The sequence below is a fragment of the Equus caballus genome, chromosome X (genome assembly GCF_041296265.1).
Source record: "Equus caballus isolate H_3958 breed thoroughbred chromosome X, TB-T2T, whole genome shotgun sequence".
Taxonomy (NCBI): domain Eukaryota; kingdom Metazoa; phylum Chordata; class Mammalia; order Perissodactyla; family Equidae; genus Equus; species Equus caballus.
In genome coordinates, this window is record NC_091715.1 from 37,775,136 (window position 1) to 37,795,553 (window position 20,418).

At 37.9% G+C, this 20,418-nt stretch overlaps 1 long non-coding RNA gene across 6 annotated transcripts in view; it reads right to left on the reverse strand.

Moving 5' to 3' along the window:
- The window catches only part of LOC138921844 (uncharacterized), a 120,804-nt gene that overhangs the window by 95,984 nt on the left and 4,402 nt on the right, over positions 1-20,418 (reverse strand). The gene's annotated exons all lie outside the window — the stretch shown is intronic.

Genomic DNA, 20,418 nt, shown 5'->3' on the forward strand with positions numbered 1-20,418 from the left:
ATTTGGGGTCATGTTGGGGAGGAAGCACTGAATTGGCTATCAGAAGATCTGGGTTCTAGTCCCAGTTCTGCCACTAACTAGTTGTAGGACTTTGGGCAAATCCCTTGGTTACTTTCTGTCCCAGCTTCCTCTTCAACAAATGAGAGTGTTTACATGACTATTTGTTTCAGGTTTCTATTACTACATAACAAATCACTAAAACTTAGTGTCTTAGTACAACAATAATTCATTACTCTCATGATTCTGCAGGTTGACTGGCAGCAACTGAGAGGTTCTCTTGCTGTATATAATGTAGCTGAGGTCATTCCAATAGCTGCATTGAGCTGGGAGTTTAGCTGGGGCCGTAACATGTAAAGTGGACTCTTATCCTCTAAAGTCTCTCTTCTCATGTCCTCTCCTCATTCCATAGTCTAGCCCAAGTGTCTTTACAACAATGCTTCCAAGAGGGAGTGTTCCAAAAGGACAAGTCCCAGTGTGAAGGGCTTATCAAGCCTTCGTGTCATCTTGCTTGCTGTTGTTCCGTTGGCCAAAGCCAGTCAGATGGCCAAGCCCAAGTCAGTTTTGAAGGGGACTACACAAGGGCATGAATACTGGGAGGTGTGTCTCATTGGAGGCCACCACTCAAACAGTCTATCTCACCACGATTTCAGATTTTCTTCAGTCAGCATATGCCAATTTAATCATCAAGCACTTTACTATCTAGATTTCTTTCCATGATCCATTCCATTTTGTCATTTTGCTTCTCAACATTATAGTTTCTGTAATGTGGCATGCTTATGGAAGCCATCATAGGTTGAATTCCCCTGTCCTAATAAAAAGCTGTAAGCAAATTTCCCACTTATTTTTGTTGTTGTTGTTGCAGTTTTCCCTATCTGTTGACTTAGCCCCAATTTTCCTAGATCAAATATACTTTAACATACGAAATTTTCAATCACTTTAACTTCTACATATTATTCCCACCCCACAAAAATTTAAGCACTTTTCTTTAGCCCTCCCTTAGTCCATTCCCTTCTCCACCTCTATTCTCTTTTTCTACGTCCCTGAGAGGCACTTACATAAGGTTTGGTGCTCTAGCTGCTTAGTGTTTACGCGGGTCTAATCTTGATCTTTTGTGGAGCTTTCCCCTTACATCCTACTGGGAACAAAACAAAGGCAGGTCTCTTCACATAATGTTCAAGCACTGCTCTTGTGTCACATGTTTCAGCAAACAGTGATCATCTGCTTCTTGATGCTGGAAGGAGAAGTTCCTAAGTGTCTATCCACCCGGATGCCTTCTAGAGGGTGTGTAGGTTCTGGAAAACCCCCATCTCACCAGCCGACAGTCCCATGTGCACTAGTGCCATTACACTCATTGTGTTCCTTGTCATCTACACTCATTTTGAAAGGTGAAGCAACAAACCACTGTTCATCAGAACAAGCTGTTTTACACTATTTTCAGGGACATACCCCATTGCTGATATAAGGACTTTATGCAGGGGTTGGGTTTTTCATCTCAAAATGCCCCATTCTGGTCTCTGGGTGAGTCATTTCAGGTTGAAGTGGAAAACTAGAAACTATCTGGTTAATGGGATCAATTTAGGCAGCAGGAGGTCTGGCTGAGTTAGAGAGCTTAGCATTTAGCAACAATGAAGAGCTGGGAGTCTAGGCTTTTCGAAAGGCTAATAAAGAGTTGTTAAAAGGCATTTCAGGAAGCAAAACAGCCACTTCCCTGACATTTTTATCCTTAGAAATCACACAAAATAAAAATCACACAAATATTAGCTGATAATTGCTATTATCTATACTGTAATGTTTTCCCAATATTATCTAATTTAACATTCATAAGACACAGAACAGAGTTAGAGTGGTTCTTTCAAAAAAGCATCATGCCAGTAAGTTACTAATATCTCAACTAGTCACAACTTCAAGGAGGCACACTAAGCACACTGATGGAATTTTTTGAAGCTATTTATTTTATAAAACAATATGGATCCATTAGGGAAACATCAGCACTGAATACAAACCACCTGATATGTGTATTCCTTTCTGAAGACAAATTAAAAATACATTCTTGCCATTAAGTTCCTCACTTTTAATTTAGTGTAAATATATTTGAGGTTAACGTTAAGTGTGTTTTGAAGAGAACTCAACTACCAATAAAAATCAAATGTTCCAAAAATTCTCAAGTTTATGTAAATGATCCAAGAATATTATGCTGCTTATATGTGTATTTTAAGGAAATCATTTTTTAAAAACAAATTTTAACAGGAGAGACACCAAAGAGAATAGTAAGTTAAATATATCAAAATATAAAATATATTGTTCAATGTGTCTGTTTCTAGCAGTACTGTATAATGGAAAAATTATCTTAAAAAGACTAATATTTTGTGTATGCATAGAAAGTATCTGGGAGGATCTATAAGAAAATATTAACAGCGATTGACTCTGGAAAGAGAAACCAGGGGTGGCAGGAAGATTTATGTCACATTTTATATACTCATTATATGATAGATTTTATAATATTATCATGCATTACTTTATCATAGAAAATTTGTTAAAAAAAGGCAAACCTAAGCTTTTTTTTATTTTATCAACCTTATCCCCAGTCACAGGTAGAATATAATAGGGACCTAATTCATAGAGTTCACAGCATTTTAGAGTTGGGGACTTTTGAGATCATCTGTCGCATTACATCAAATAGTTCTAAATTAGTGCTAAGTTTACTCAGTTTGCCTAACACTAAATACAACTACCTTCCAATAGATCTCAAGAATGTGGGCAGCCTTTGGAATTCACCTTAATGGAATTTGACCTACAGTTGACGGTGTGTGGTGTAGGTTTCTGCTTTACCCTTTTGTGTCATTACGTGTCAAGACCATTCCTTAAAGGAGTGGCTGGATGGGCAGAGTAGGTGTTTGCCAACTAGGTGAGCCTGAGGGCACCAGAAAGGTTCCCTTCCATCTTCCCCCCCCATCTTCCCCCAAATTTCCAAATAGATTCTATTACAAATTTAAGTTTTTGAATGAAGACACTAACATTTACTGAAATGCATACATCCCTGTGAGAAGTAAGCAATAAAACATAATCACAAAGAAGAATTGAATCTACTGATTCTCTCCTGACAGTAGAGAAGAAAGCAAGTGGGGAAGGGAGAAGAAAAATTGGGGGTACCATAGAGAGGAAAGAGAATGCTGAAGAAAGTTTGACATGCATTCACTCTTCTGCCTACACAATCATATTGCTCTGTTACAAGCTTTAGAAAGTTGCTTTTGGTGATAACTTGAGCCTTTCTAAAACTGACCGACACCAGCAATTCTCCAAATTCTATAATCCCAGTAGCTCTTCTCCTTGCAATCTCACTGCTGTCTCATTGTTTGCTGGAGAGAGCATTATTTGTCAGTTTGCTCTACACTTGTATGGAGACCTCTGAGCCCAAGACTTTGCTTGGAAACAATGTAGTAAATATTGAGCATCACAATCCAGTGGCAAAAAGAAACAGTAACAACTGGAAGGAGAGCTATGAAGTTCAGGATGCTATGGGAGAGTATGTGTGGGCGCATGTGTGTGTGTATGTATGCACATACACATATGCACTCGCACATACACACACACACACACACACAGAGTCTCCTCATTAACTACTATTCGTCATTCAGGATTCTAGTAATTGGGCCCCTAACTCCTGGTAACCTTCCCTAGGTATCCATGGCATACTGACTAAATTATACATCTCTCAAAGTTTTTCAGCACTATATTGTAATTATTGTTTTTCTTACTTATCTTCTTCACCAAACCATAAAAATCTTTTGGGCAGTGACTGTGTCTTCTACTATCACAATATCTCCCAACACCATGCTTGACATAGTTGGTGAACAATAGGTTTTTGTTGAAGGAAGGAAGGAAGGAAGGAAACAAAGCCACTTATGTGCATTTTAACACCAAAACTATAAATTTCTCTCTAAACAGAATACAAATTTCTAAAGAATTATGAATGCATCCCTCTCCCGACAATGATTTTTATGAGCTCTCCATGGCTGTAGTTTGGGTGTGAGTCTTACAGACAGCATTTGGCAGCTGTCTCCTTCCATGTCTACCAGGAAGAGAGAATTCTAAGTGATGCTTACTCAAGAATTCTCGGGTTTTTGAATGGGTATTAAGATTTGGAGTTTGTGGGGAGGAATGGTTGGCAAATGAGCTGAAGATAAGTGAAGAAAAGAATGAGAAGGAATGTAAAAGACCAGCCACTCTGGGTGGGAACAACCATGGTGAGAGCTGAGAGAATTGGCAGAATCTCCAGGGCAAGGTTGCGTTAGGTTAGCTATTCCCATTTCGAGTCGGCACACGCCTCTGGAACTCCCTGAAGACTTTTGTGGGGGAAAACCCCACCTACGAGTTCTGGATGAACGTTCCTCCAGGCCTCCAGAAATGAGTCCCCTGGTCTTACTATTACTCATTTCCTGGAAAAGTCATAGTTGGTCTATCCTGACCTTCAGAGCCTGAAGGAGTGCAGATTCATCTTCCAAATTCAAGAAGAATTTAGAAAAATCATTCAGAAAAGCCTCAAAAACCAATCTTTCTGTCTTCTGCTTTATTTATTAGAAATTTCATGAACATTTTTACTGGTACTTTCTGTGGCATGTTCTCAGTGAATCAGCATGAAAACAAAGTGACTTCACTGCCAAGTTGAAATTTAAATCTGCAAAGGATGTTATTTCTAGTTTTGAAAAACTGTGCTCAGAACTTGAATCTAAAGTAACGATACACTATTTCTGGCCTTATGTAAAGTCATTCCTATAACCTGCAACTTGGCACGCTCTCTAGTTTTACTGGTACTGTTGTTACCTATATTTCTTTATTTGCTGCAACAACTCCAGTCTTGTTCTCCACCTTGGCATTGGTAACAGTAGCTTACCTTTCAGAGAAAATATATTTATACTACCCTTACCTGTGTATGATTACCTGGCAAGCAGAAAAGCCAGTCTTGAGAATATGCCATCTATGATTTCCTCCTCCCTTATGCCAAGCTCTTGGGATTCTAACATTTTAATTAGGCAAGGATTTTTTCTCCAATTCAGTAATGCCTTTTCAGGCTGAGTGTGAGTATGGCCTATGGATTCAAGCCCCAGACTGTAGCAAGCAGAAAACTTGTTGATGGTTCCTCCCTAAAATAACTGCCATCAACCAAAAGAAGCAGATAATCCCCTTCCATGCACAAGGCAGCATGTTTTGCAGTGCCCTGTTGCAGGAATACCTCTGTGGGCTTGTTAGAAAACCTTGACTAAGTTTTTCAGCATCCATAGACAAGCTTGCAGATTATACCCCAGTCTAGTCCTTTCACCAGAGGATGACACCTGCACCATGATATTAATAACGTCCATGGGTCATGAATGAGTCTCAATTATCAACTGTCCCAAAGAAAGTTCCACTTCTTGCAACCACTACATTTTATCGTTCACGCAATGCATTCATACTACAGATAGCCACCTAACAATTGCTTCAAAAGAAAGAGAATGAAGAGGTATGCAACAGAGTTATAATTTAACTCATACAATGGAAACATTATACATATTTCTTAAATTTGGGTTTATGTGTAAGGCACTACTGAAGCAGTGAACCAAGCAACTAATTTACCATCACAAGTAGAATGATCCATGGATTCTGGGAGGCTACATTGCGTGGACATTAAAACTTTCATTCCATCAATACCCTGCCAAAACTCTTGGGATGGTTAAATTCTTATTAACAGAATGTTTTCATTAAGGAGGATAAAGGGAGTGATGTCATCAAGACAGTAATATAGATCGTTCCCGATTTTAGTCCCCCTCACAAGAAGACCAACTAGCAACCATCTATAGGCAAGACACTATTGTGAAAATCCCAGAACCCAGGGGTGAGGCTGAAGCATCCCCTTGGACCACAGAGACTGAGAAGGACTAGATTAGAAGGGTAAGAGGAGTGGCTATGCTCTGACCACATCACTCCTCCCCTAGACCAGCACAGGGCCATACCAAGAGGGCCTCCTTTGCCTAAAGTTTCCCTGGTGGGTCAAAAAGAGTCAAACGTGGACAGCCAGCAATTGTGGACTGTTTCCCAGAAGGCCCACTTGGGGGAATTAAGTGGCTTAACCACTGAGGATCAGATAGAAATGGAGAAGGGAAGCAGGGTTTACAGCAGCCAGTACTCAGATCTTGGCAGGCCACATTTTTCCTCCCAGCTGTGCTCAAGCAGAGATCTCAGCCAGCCACTCTGCCTATCTGCAGAGCCAAGCTGGTGGCCCTGTATGGCCAGGGAGCACAGTGGGAAGTTCCACCTGGTTCAGGTCACTAGCCAGCAAGTCATGCCAGCTGTGTGGCTCATTTTATAGCCTCACTTGGGCAGAAAACCAAATTTGAAGCCACATCTACTGCTGAATATAGCCTCCCCCCCATCCTGCCTGACCAGGAGGCATAAACAGAGAACCCAGGCAGTAGCATACCCCATCCTACAGTTGCACTTGCAGCAGCACACAAGCAGAAAGTCCATCCAGTGGCTCTGCCCATATGCAGAGCCAAGCTGATGGCCCCATTTGGCCACGGAGCTCAGTGGGCAGTTCTTCCTGATTTTGATCCCCAGCTAATGAGTGGTACTGGCCATGGAGCTCACTCTATAGACCCACACAAGCAAGGAAGCAAATTTGAAGCCCTGACCAACTGTTGAGTATAGCCTCCAGTCTCACCAGACCAGGAAGCCTGACCAGAGAATCTGGAAAGCTGCAGAGCCCATCCTGAAGCCATGCTTGGACAGGGAATGAAGCCAGCAGTCCTGCCCAACAGTAAAGTATAGCCTCTGGCCCTGCATAACCAAGATGCCTTAATAGTGATTCTGAACAGCCTTGGAACCCAGCCTACAGTACCACTCAGCTGCAGAGCCTGGCCTACAGCCCCACCCCACAGCAGAGACCATCCTATGGCCTTGACTGATTGCTGAATGCAGCCTACAGCCTCACCCAGGCAAGGAGCCTAGCCAGTGATCCAATCCAATCATGGAGCATAGCCTGCAGCTTCTACCAATGAGAGAGCCTGGATAGTGACCCTTACCAACTGTGGAGGAAAATCTCCAGCTCCACCGAACTGCAGGATACAAATGGAGGCCCCTCTCAACCAAAGAGCCCCGTCAGTGATCTTGACCAACAGCAGAGCACAGCCAGTGACTTATTGGATCACAAAGCCTGGCCTATGGCCCAGTCCAAGTTCAGGACACAACCTGAATCCCCACTTAATCATAGAGCACAGCTTAAGTCCCTGTCTGACTGCAAAGCCCTGCCCACAGCCCTACCTAAATACAGAGTGTGGCTAGCAGCACTATACGGTCAGAGATCACAGCCTGAGACTCCACCTCACAGGGAACAATTGAAAAATCAAGCTTGTAGCCCTGCCCAATTGAGGAGTCCAACCAGAGGAACCATCCTGCCAGAGAACACAGCCAGCGACCTCACCTGATGAGGAGCACAGCTAGTGGCCTTACCTAACCATGGAGCACAGCCAGCCAACCTGCCCAATGAGCAGAGCCCAGTGGCCCTGCTGGAATGTGGAGCCAAGGCAGCAGGGCCACCCAACTGCAGAGTCCAACCAGCAGCATTCCCTATGACCTCAGAACACAGGCAGTGGCCTTGTCCAAATAGAGACCTCAAAAGCAAGCCCCATCTTCCCAAGGATGCTACCAACTGACCTGTCCAAAACTCCAAGCTGAGCTGACTGGTGAAGGATTGTCCCTGCCAAAGTGAATCTGTAAAGTCTGGAAGAGGAGACCACTTATTCAAATGTATAGACACCAATGCAAGGAATCAAGGATCATGAAAAATCAGGTAAACATGACATCAGCAAGATAAATTAATAAAGCTCCAATAACTGACCCTAAAGAAATGGATATCTATGAACTATCTGACAAAGAATTCAGAATAACCTTCTCAAAGAAGTTCAGTGAACTACAATTATACACAGAGAGACAACTAAACAAAATTCAAAATATAATTCATGAACAAAATGAGAAGTTCAACAAAAAAATAGAAACCATAAAAAATCAAACAGAAATCCAAGAACAGAGGAATACAATGACTTAATTGAAGAATTCAATAGAGAGCTTCAGCATCAGACTTGACCAAGCAGAAGAAAGATTTGTGAACTAGAAGATATGAGATTATCCAGTCAGAGGAGCAAAAAGAAAAAGGAATAAAACAGAGTTAAGAAGTCCTATAAGACTTATGGAATACCATAACAAGTGAACATATTATGGGAATCTCAGAAGAAGAGAAAGAGAAAGGGACAGAAAATCTATTTAAAGAAATAACAGCTGAAAACTTTCCAAACGTGGTGAGAGAAATGTACAATCAGATTCATGAGGCCTGGAAGACCCCAAATAGGTTGAACACAAAAAGGGCTGCACTGAGACACATTATAATTAAATTGTCAAAAGTCAAAGACAAAGTGAGAATTTTGAAAGCAATAGAGAAAAGCAACTCATCACATACAAGGGAACCTCCATAAGACTATTGGGCAGATTTCTCAACTGAAACTGCAGGCCAGGAGAGAGTGGAATTATATATTCAAAATATTGAAAGAAAAAACTGTCAATTAAGAATACTATAATTGTCAGAGCTGTTCTTCACTAATGAAGGAGAGATATTTTCCTGAACAAACAAAAGCTGAGGGAGTTCACCACCACTAGACCTGCCTTACAAGAACTGTTAAAGGGTATTCTTCAAGCAAAAATAAAAGGATGCTAATTAGCATTGCAAAAACATAGGAATGTGTAAAAATCATTGGTAATTATAAATATATGGTCAAAGTCAGATTCTCTTATATTGTAATGGTGGTGCATAATTCACTTACAAGTCTAGATTAAAAGTTAAAAGATAAATGTATGAAAAATAACCATAATTACAGTAATTTGTTATTGGATATGTAACATTAAAAAGATACAATCATCAATAACCTAAAATGGAAGAAGGGGAGAAGTAAACGTATGAAGTTTCTGTATGCTATCAAAGTTGTTTTTAGCTTAAAATAGGTTAATGGATGGAGACTTTAATATCCCACCCCCAACAATGGATTGATCATCCAGATATGTATATATTATATGTAAGCCTCATGGGAACCACAAGGAAAAAACTTATAGTAGATATACAAAAGATTATTATAAAGGAGTCAAAGTATACCACTACAAAAAGTCCTCAAACTGCAAAGGAAAACAGCAAGGGGGGAAGCAAGGAACAAAGGATCTACAAAACAGTCAGAAAGTAATTTTAAAATGTCAATAGTAAGTCCTTACTCATCAATAATTACTTTAAATGTAAATGTATTAAATTCTACATTTGAAAGACATAGAATGATTAAATGGATAAAAAATCAAGATCCAATGATATGTTGCCTTCAAGAAACTCATTTTAGCTTTAAGGACATACAGAGACTGAGAGTGAAGGGATGGAAAAAGATATTTCAAGAAAATGGTAACCAAAAGAAACCAGGGATAGCTACACTCATATTAGACAAAATAAACTTTAAATTAAAAGTGATCAAAAGTGGGGCTGGCCCTGTGGCCAAGTGGTTAGGTTCACGTGCTCCATTGCAGGCAGCCCAGTGTTTTGTTGTTTCAAATCCTGGGCGCAGACATGGCACTGCTCATCAGGCCAAGCTGACGTGGCATCCCACATGCCACAACTAGAAGGACCCACAACAAAGAATATAGAACTATGTACCAGGGGGTTTTGGGGAGAAAAAGGAAAAAAATAAAATCCTTAAAAAAAAAGTGGTCAAAAGAGACAAAGCAGATCATTATATAATGATAAAGTGGTCAATCCATCAAGAAGATATAACAATTGTAAATATTTATGCACCCAACATTGGAGCACCCAAATATATAAAGTAAATACTAACAGAACTAAAAGGAGAAATAAACAGCAATATAACAATAGTTGTAGGCTTTAATATTCTACTCTCAACAATGGATAGATCGTCCAGAGAGAAAATCAATGAGGAAACAGTGGATTTAAACAGCACCATAGACAAAATGGACCTAATAGCCATATACAGAACATTCCAAACAACAGCAGCAGAATATACATTCTTCTTGGGCACACATGGAATATTTCCTAGGATAGATCATATGTTAGGCTACAAGTCTCAACAAATTCAAGGAGACTGAAATCATATCAAGTATCATTTCTGAACACTAGATATGAAACTAGAAATCAATAACAAGAGGAAAGCTGGAAAATTTACAAATACATGGAAATTAAACAAAACACTCCTGAACAACAAATGGATCAAAGAAGAAACCAAAAAGGAAATAAAAAAATATCTTGAGACAAACAAAATGAAAACACAACATATCAAAACTTATGGAAGCAGCAAAAGCAGCTATAAGAGGGAAGTTTGTAGAAATAAACACACACAAAAGAACAAAGAAAGATCTCAAATAAACAACCTGACTTTACATCTCAAGAAACTAGAAAAAGAAGAAAAATTAAGGCCAAAGTTAGCAGAAGAAAGTATATAATAAAGATTAAATCAGAAATAAATGAAATAGAAAATAGGAAGACAGCAGAAAAGATTAACAAAACCAAGATTTTGTTCTTTGAAAAGAAAACTAAAAATTGACAAACCTTTAGCTAGACTAACCAAAAAGAGAGAGACTTGTGTAAATAAAATAATAAGTGAAAGAGGAGACATTAAAACTGGTACCACAGAAATCCTAAGGATCATAAGAGACTACAATGAACAATTATACAGCAACAATTTGGATAACTTAGAATAAATGGATAAATTCCTAGAAACATACAACCTACCAAGATTGAATTATGAAGAAATAGAAACAGACAAATAATGAGTAAGGAGTTTGCATCAGTAAAGAAAACTTCCCAACAAAGGAAAGCTCACATCAGATGGCTTCACTGGTGAATTCTACCAAACATGAAGAATAATGCCAATCTTTCTCAAACTCTTCCAAAAAACTGAAGAGGAGGAAACACTCCCAAACTCGTTTTACAAGGCCAGCATTACAGTGATACCAAAGTCAGATAAGGACACTTCAAGAAAAGAAAACTACAGGCAATATTTCTCATGAATATAAGTGCAAAAATTCTTAACAAAATGCTAGCAAACCAAACTCAACACCACATTAAAAAGATCATACACTACAATCAAGTGGGATTTACCCCTGGGATGCAAGGATGGTTCACATATGCAAATGAATAAATGTAATACATCACATTAACAGAATGAAAGATAAAAATCACATGATCATCTCAATAGATGCAGAAAAACTATTTGACAAAATTCAACATCCATTCATGATAAAAACTCTCAACAAATTTGATGTAGAAGGACATACCTCAACATAATAAAGGTCATATATGACAAGCCCACAGGTAACATCATACTCAACAGTGAAAGGTTCAAAGATTTTCCTCTAGGAAAAGAAACAAGACAAGGGTACTCATTCTCACCACTCTTATTCAACATAGCATTGGAAGTTCTAGCCAGTACAATCAGGCAAGAAAAAAAAAAGTTAAAAGGTATCCCAATTGGAAAGGAAGAAGTAAAATTGACTGTGTTTGCAGATAACATGATCTTATATATAGAAATCCTGAAGACTCCACCAAACAACTGTTAGAAGTGATAAACAAATTCAGTAAAGTTGTAGAATATAAAATCAATATACAAATATCAGGTGTGTTTCTACACACTAACAACTAATTGTCTGAAAAAGAAATAATGAAAACATTCCCGTTTACAGTAGCACCAAAAGAATAAAATACTTAGGAATAAATTTAACCAAGGAGGTAAAAGATCTGTCCACTGAAAACTATAAGACATTGATGAAAGAAATTGAAGATGACACAAATAAATGGAAAGATATCTCATGTTCATGGATCAGAAGAATTAATATTGTCAAACTGTCCATACTATGCAAAGTAATCTACAGATTCCATGCAATCCCTATCAAAATTCCAGTGGCATTTTCTACAGAAATAGAAAAACAATCCTAAAATTTATATGGAATAAGAACAGACCCTGAATATCTAAAGCAATGCTGAGAAAGAAGAGCAAAGCTGGAGGCATCACACTTTCTGATTTCAGACTATATTGCAAAGCTATAGTAATCAAAACAGCATGGTACTGGTGTAAAAACAGACACATAGACCAATGGAACAGAATAGTGAACCAAGAAAGAAACTTATGCATATAAGGTCGACCAACATTGGACAAGGGAGCCAACAATACTCAATGGAGAAAAGGTAGTCTCTTCAACAAATGGTTTGGGGAAACTGGAGAGCCACATGAAAATGAATGAAACCAGACCCCTAGCTTTCACTACTCACAAAAATTAACTCAAAATGAGTTAAAGAATTTAAAGATAATACCCAAAACCATAAAATTCCTAGAAGAAAACACAGGGGAAAAGCTCCTTGACATTGGTCTTGGCAATGATTTTATAACACCTAAAGCACATGCAACATAAGCAAAAATAAACAAGTGGGACTACATCAAACTAAAATCTTCTGCACAACAAAAGAATCAACAAAATGAAAGGGCAACCTACGGAATGGGATCAAATATTTGCAAACCACATATCTAATAAAGAGCTAATATCCAAAATACATAAGGAACTCATACAACTCAATAGCCAAAAAGAAAAAAGAAAAAATCCAATTTACAAAATGGGCAAAGGACCTGAAGAGACATTTTTCCAAAGAAGATATTCAAATGGCTAACAAGTACATGAAAAGGTGCACAACATCACTAATCATTAAGGAAATACAAATCAAAATCACACCTGTTTGAATGGCTATTATCAAAAAGACAAGAGATAACAAGTGCTTGCAAGGATGTGAAGAAAAGGGAACCCCTGTGCACTGCTGGTGGCAGTAAATTGTAAATTGTGAACTGGTACAGCTAATATGGAAAACAGCATGGAAGTTGCTCTAAAAATTAAAATAGAAATAACATATGATCCAGTAATTTCACTTCTGAGTATATATCCAAAGGAAATGAAACGACTATCTCAAAGGGATATCTACACTCCCATGTTCATTGCAGCATTAGGTACAATAGCCAAAACATGGAAACAATCTAAGTGTCCATCAGTCGATGAATGGCTAAAGAATATGTGAAAATACGTATTATATATATAGCGGAATATAATACAGCTATAAAAACGAAGGAAATTCTGCCACTGGCAACAAAATGGATGAAGCTTGAGGGCATTATACTAAGTGAAATAAGTCAGACAGGGAAAGACAAATACTGTATGATCTCACTTATATGTGGAATCTAAAAAAAGTCAAACTCATAGAAACAGAGAACAGATTGGTGGTTGCCAAGGACGAAGAGTGGGGGATGGTGGAAATGGGTGAAGGCAGTCAAATGTTACCAATGACTACTTATAAGGTGATTAAGTTCTGGAGATGTAATGGACAGCATGATGACTATAATTAACAATACTGTATTGCATATTTGAAAGTTGCTAATAGAGTAGATTTTTAAAGTTCTCACCACACACACACAAAATGTAACTATGTGAAGTGATGGATATGTTAACCAACCTTATTGTGGTAATTATTTTGCAATATATACATATATAAAATTACTACATTGTACACCTTAAATTTACACAGTTATATGTCAATTATATCTCAATAAAGCTGGAAAAAAGGGAGAAAAACCCCTGATTGAAAGCTCACATCTAATCAAATCTAAGGAGATTGACCCATTCTCTCATTTCTGGAGTATATTGTTACAATTTTATTTTCCTGTTTTGGGCAGTTCAGCATCAGCCGAAGTGTAGTCACAACTTAGCAATGTGGCTCATGTGACTCATCCAAACTGGGGCACAATTAGCAAAATGTGTTCCCATAAATGGCAGTTTCAATACTAAATTCTGAGGGGAAACCAGAAGACATGTAAGACAGAATAGCATGGAGAAAATGGTAAGTAAGTTTTGCTAAAGTAAAATACATTGGTCATGCCTTTGAGTGAAAAGGGTCAAAGTCAGAATGATTTGGGAGCTTTTAGAAGTTACTATTAGAATTCCCAAGCTGAACAGCAGTCATAGTCCGTATCATTTTTTGAATGGGAAAAAATATGTAGACTCTAAATATTAGACTCAAGAGAATAGTGTATTTGTCAGACTAGGCAAACACTCCAACTTTAGCAATTCTAAATTTAGAATCAATCTTGAATTGTTGGAGGTCTTGTGTCCACAAGGGCTGTAAAAGGAAACTTGTTTTCTACTCCTTAGTGTCTATAAGAATAACAACTCCTTGATCCCAGGGTCAATGGGGACAATGAAGGGATAGATGTTTTCCTTTATATCTCAAAGTTGAGTCAGTTGTCAACCAGAGTTTGGTCATGATGCAGAACCACAGACCTGTGTTTCTCAAGTGTGTGGCTATGATCTGTGGAGACATGAGGAGATGCAGGAAGTTTTGGAAACTAGAGCTATGGAGTTGCCAGCATATAAAACAGACGTAGAGAAGAATGATAAAACAAGGTCCTACAAATGCCTTCCCTTTCTGACCTAGAGCCCTCTTTTGGCCTATACTCTGATGTGGGGGTAGAAAAGTATTTCTACCTGGCTTCCCTCAGAAAGGGAGGCTTGATCTGAGCTCTGAAGTATGCAGAAGAAGAAAACGATGTTTTAGACAATGTTTCAGGCAGGGCTGTGGGAAGGCCCCATGTCAAAGATATTATGGCACATTCTGGGCACAGAAATAAAGTTAGTGCGGCTAAACCACAAGACGTGAAGGGGAGAGTGGCTGGAAGCATAGCTATTAAGAGTGTCAGATCACCCTTAAAAGCCATGTCATTTTCATTTGTATATCCTTATGCTCAGAACAATGGGTAGCCAATGAAAGTTATTTGAAGAGACACTACATACCCAGATTCTCATTTTGTGATTACTCTGTATGGATCGTGGTGAATGTACAGGAGGCAGACAGACTGGGTTCAAGGAGACCTTTCAGGAGACTATTCTAATAGTCCAGGTGTGAAATGAACGTAGTTTGGAACATGGTGGTATTAGAGGAGATGGATAGAAGTGGTTGGGTATAGGAGGGAAAATCAACAGAGCTTGTTGATGAATTGGTTACGAAGAGTAAGAGAGATGGAGGTGCCAAAGTTTCTATCATGTCCAATTTAGTAGAGCTACTGACTAAAGTAAGGAACACTAAAAGGCAGTCAGACATTGGAGAGAAAGCATAAGGTCAGACCGGGACCTGTTGATTTTGAGGTGTTTTTGAAACTTGAAAAGGAAGATGTTAAGTAGAATGTTGGATACGCTGGTCTGAATCTCAGAGGAGAGGTTTGGAATGAGGTTATACCATTTTTAATAATTAGTTGTGAGTGTGGATAAATTTGCCTCATAGGAAGAGTTATAGAGAGAGAAGTAAAAAGGGCCTCAGGCAAACTGAGTCTTGAGAAACTCTATTAGTGGGCGTATAGAGGAGGATGCACCGCCTACGTAGAAGTAAGAGGGAAACCAAGGGTACATGATGTCAGGAAGAAAGTTTCAAGAATTAGCTAAAATGTGACAGTGTTGGAATTAAAAGATGTGCCTGAATGAGGAAATCTACAAGGTAGAAACTTTAAGAAAGCTTGGCCTGCTAGCGGAGATAAAAGTGGTTTTATTGATCAAGAGAGTGGTCAGTGGCAAGAATTCCCATGTGTAAAAGTTGCAGGTTCATCAGAATGAGCTGTCTTCAAACGGAATTTGTAGTTATAAGTTCTGGTATGGGTTTGCCTGAAGTTTGGTGGCAAGAGACGTGGGGATTAGGACTAGGTTTGGGTAGGGGTTTCAGGGGATGGCCTAGGGGATTGCTAAGAATCGAGAGGTTAAGTTTCTTTTCACAGTGACGATTATCCTTTGCTTGGTCCTCAGCCCAGCCAGTGAGCCTAACTGTCTTGAAAGGTGCTGACTCCTTGCTACATTGCTTCTGCCTCCATTTCTAAAATGATTCTTAATCTAACACAAATTTATAACAACAAATTAATTACCCGAAAACACTTGATTTGGTTAATTATAGACACACAAATTCATTCCAGTTGTAACGTCTCTTCTTTCATTTATGATTATATATATTTGAGTCCTCTCTCTTTTTTTCTTAGTCTAGCAATAGGTTTGTCAATTTTATCTCTTTAAAAAAAGAGCTCTTAGTTTTGTTAATCTTTTTCACAGTTTTTCTGGTCTCTACTTCATTTATTTCTGCTCTGATCTTTGGTATTTCCTTCCTTCTGCTAACTTTGGGCTTAGTTTGTTCTTCTTTTTCTAGTTCCTTGAGGTGTAAAGTCAGGTCATTTATTTGAGATCTTTCTTTTTTCTTAATGTAGGTGTTTATCACTACAAACTTCCCTCTTAGAACTGCTTTTGCTACATTACATAAGTTTTGGTATGTTCTGTTTCCATGTTCATTTGTTTAAGATATTTTTTTATTTCCCTTTTGCTTTCTTCTTTGATCCATTGCCTGTTCAAGAGTGTGCTGTTTAATTTCTACATCTTTGCGAATTGTCCAGTTTTCCTCCTGTTATTGATTTCTAGTTTCATACCATTGTGGTCAAAAAAGATACTTGGTCTGATTTCAGTCTTCTTAAATTTGCTAAGACTTGTTTTGTGACCTAACATATGATCTATCCTGGAGAATGTTCTGTGTGCACTTGAGAAGAATGTATATTCTGCTGCTATTGGATAGAATGTTCTGTATATACCTGTTAGGTCCTTTTGGTCTAAAGTATAGTTCAAGTCCAATGTTTTTGTATTGATTTTCTCTCTGGATGATCCATCCATTGTTGAAAGTGAGGTATTGAAGTTTCCTACTATGATTGCTATTATTGCATTACTATCTCTTTCTCCCTTCAGATATGTTAATATTTGTTTAATATATTTAGGTGCTTCAATGTTGGATGCATATATATTTACAACTGTTATATTCTTTTGATGAATTGACCACTTTATCATTATGTAATGACTTCCTTTGTCTCTTGTTACACTTTTTGACAAAGTCTATTTTTTCTAATATAAGTGCAGCTATCCCTGCTTTCTTTTGGCTTCTGTTTGTATGGAATATCTTTTTCCATCCCTTTAATTTCAGCCTGTGTTTCCTTAAAGCTGAAGTGAGTCTCTTGTAGGCAGTATATAGTTGAGTTTTATTTTTTATCCATTCAGCCACTCTATGTCTTTTGTTTGCAGCATTTAATCCATTTACATTTAAAGTAATCATTCATACATGAGAACTTACTAATGCCATCTTATTAATTATTTTCTGGCTGTTTTGTAGTTCCCTTGTTTTTTTCTTCCTCTCTTCATGTCTTCCTCTCTTCCTTTGTGAATTGATGATCTTCTGTAGCAATATGCTTTCATTTCCTTCTCTTTATCCTTTGTGTATCTACTATAGGGTTTTTTTCTTTTTGGTTCCCATGAGACTTACATAAAACATCTTATAGATATGTTTATTTTAAACTGATAACAATTTGGATTACATACAAAAACTCTATCCTTTTACTACCCCCCTTTTATGTTTTTGATGTCTCAACTTACGTCTTTTAATATTGTATATCCATTAACAAATTATTGTAGAAGGCAATTTGTACTTGAATACTAGTTTTTCTTTCTGGCATCTTGCCAAATTTTTTATAAATTAGGTTTTCTATAGCGACAATAATTTCACCTTGAGAAATAATAGTTTTCTATTTCTTCTTTTTGAGTCCTTATATCTTTAATTTATTTCCTTACTGTGCTGGTTATGACAATTCTAAATATAGAAGTGCTGATAACAGAGGCCATTGTCTTGTTCCTGCTCTTTAAGGATACCCTTTCAACATTCTTAAATTAAGTATGAATTTTGCTCTAAATTTTTTAGATGCCCTTTATTGGACTAATGGAGTTCCTTTATGTTCTTAGTTCAATAATTTTTAAATCAGGAATGGTTTTTAAACTTCATTAAACAATTTTTGCATATATTCAGATGATTATAAACCTTTTTATTTAATCTGTTAATGTGAAAATTTTATTAGATTTTCTATTTAATCTAAACTTGCATTACTGGAATAAAGCCAATCTGGTCATGATGTATTATCTTTATTACATATTATAGTATTCTATTTGATAATGCTTTATTTAGGATTTTGCATCTATATTAATCAATGAGATAGCTGTATAATTCTCCTTTCTCATGCTGTCAGAGTCAAGTTTTGATATCAAGCTTATAGTGGTCTCATAGAAAGAGTGGGGGAATTTCCATCTGGAATTGGTTATATAAGTGTATTTGTTCTTTGTATGTTTATAGAAATAACCTGTAAAACTGTGTTGTGCTTGGGTCTTCTTTGTGAGAGGAGTTTTTTGACTACTAATTTAGGCATTTTATTTCTCCTTGAGTCAATTTAAGCAATTATATTTTCCAAGGAATTTGGATATTTGCCTAAATTTTTAAATGTATGGACAAAGTTCTTTATAAGCATATATTATCTTTTCAATATCCTTTATTATCCTTAATATTTTTGTGTCTTTACTTCTTTTTTCTTGATCAATCTTGCCAGAAGTTAGTAGACATATTAGCCTTTTCAAAGAATGCACTATTGGTTTTATAAACCGTCTCTTAAGTTGGATGCTCATCTCTTTAATTTCTTTGCATTTTTTTAGCTTAAGCATTTAAGTGGCATTTATGCCACTTTAGCTTAGTTAGTTTTAAAAATATACTTTTAAAAATTAAAATCCAAAAGAGTTGCATACAACATCTGTGAAAGCATATTCCATGGAGTGATGTTAATGGGTCTTATATTAAAAAAGAGGTTCCTTAGTCAAACAAGTTTGTGAAAGTTAAACAGTGCTCTTTATATATTATGTGCATGAGATATATATATTATATATCTCAGTGCCTTTTATATATTAATGTGCACCTTGATTCTCCCAAAAGAAATATGTTATGCAGTATTTCCCAAACTACTTTAAACCATGGATTTTGGGGGAGCAGAGCTTCTGAGGAACAAATATGGGGACGCATTGATTGACAGATTTCGTAAAGACTACAACATAAAGTGGAAGGAGTTCTGAACTTAAAGTCAGATTACCTGGGTTGGTGTTCCATATCCCTTACTTACTTTCTTACTTACTGTATAATCCTAGACAGTTTAACTTCTCTGAGTCTCATTTTTCTCATCTATGAAAAGGGAATGTGGTAGCTTGTTTCCACAATAGCCACTATCAATTCCTTCCTTCTCTATATGCATTAGCCATTCTTCCATAAAGAGGTGTAATCTATTCCTTTGCCTCCTGGAATCTGGGCTGCTTCTGTGACTCATTTTTAGCTGATAGAATATGGTGGAAAGTACACTGGCTGACTTCCAAGACTAGGTCATAAGAAGCCTTGCTTCTTCCACCTTGGTATCTTGGAACACTCACTCTGGCTCAGGCCAACTATTGCGTAAAATGTCTGACTAGCCTGTGATCACTATGATGTGAGGAAGTTTAAGCTAGCCATAGGGAGAAGCTGCATGTAGAGAGAGAGAGAAACATAGACAAATCTAGCTGTTCCAGCTATCCAAGCACAGGCACCAGGCATTAAGTGATGAAGTTATCTTAGACATTCCAGCTCCAGCAAATAAAGAGAAGAATCAAGGAACCCAACCAATAGCTAGAGCCATGTTCACAGACTTATGGCCCCAGAAGAGCCGCAATAACCTTCTCCAGCTATTCAATAGCTAAGACCTTAGTTATTGGAGAGCATAGATGAGTCATCCCCACCAAGCCCTGTCTGAATTCCTGACCCTAAAATTTGTGAAATTAATACAATTGTTGTTTTGTGACACTAAGATTTAGAGTAATTTGTTATACGGCAACAGATAACTGGACAGTCTGAGCATGGCTTAGCTGAGTCCTCTGGCAGGCTGAAATCCAAGTGCTGGCCAGAGCTCAGTTCTTATCCAGAGGCTCAACTGGGGATGGATTTGCTTCCAAGCTCACTCAGGTTGTTGGCAGAATTCATTCCCTTTGGGTTGTAGAAGTGAGGACTTGAGTTCTTGCTGGCTGTCAGCTGGAGGCTACCTTTAGCTCCTAGAGGATTCCCACAGTTCCTTGCCATGTGGCCCTCCTCCTAGGCCCCCTAAAGCCACGGCAGTTTGCTTCTCCAAAGTCGGCAATGGAAAAAGAGGGTGCATCTGTTAGCAAGATGGAATTTTATATAACCAAATATAATCACAGAAGTTACATCCCATCACCTTTGCCGTGTTCTGTCAGTTAGAGGCAAGTCACAGCGCTTGCCTACCTTCATGGGAGGTGGGGAGAGATTGTAGAAAGGGGTGAATTCTAGGAGGTGGGGATCATTCGGACCACCTTAAAGTCTATCTGATACCCCTTCTAAGGTACTGAATTCTACCATGAGAAGAAAGGTTACTTTCAGGGATTCCAAAGCCG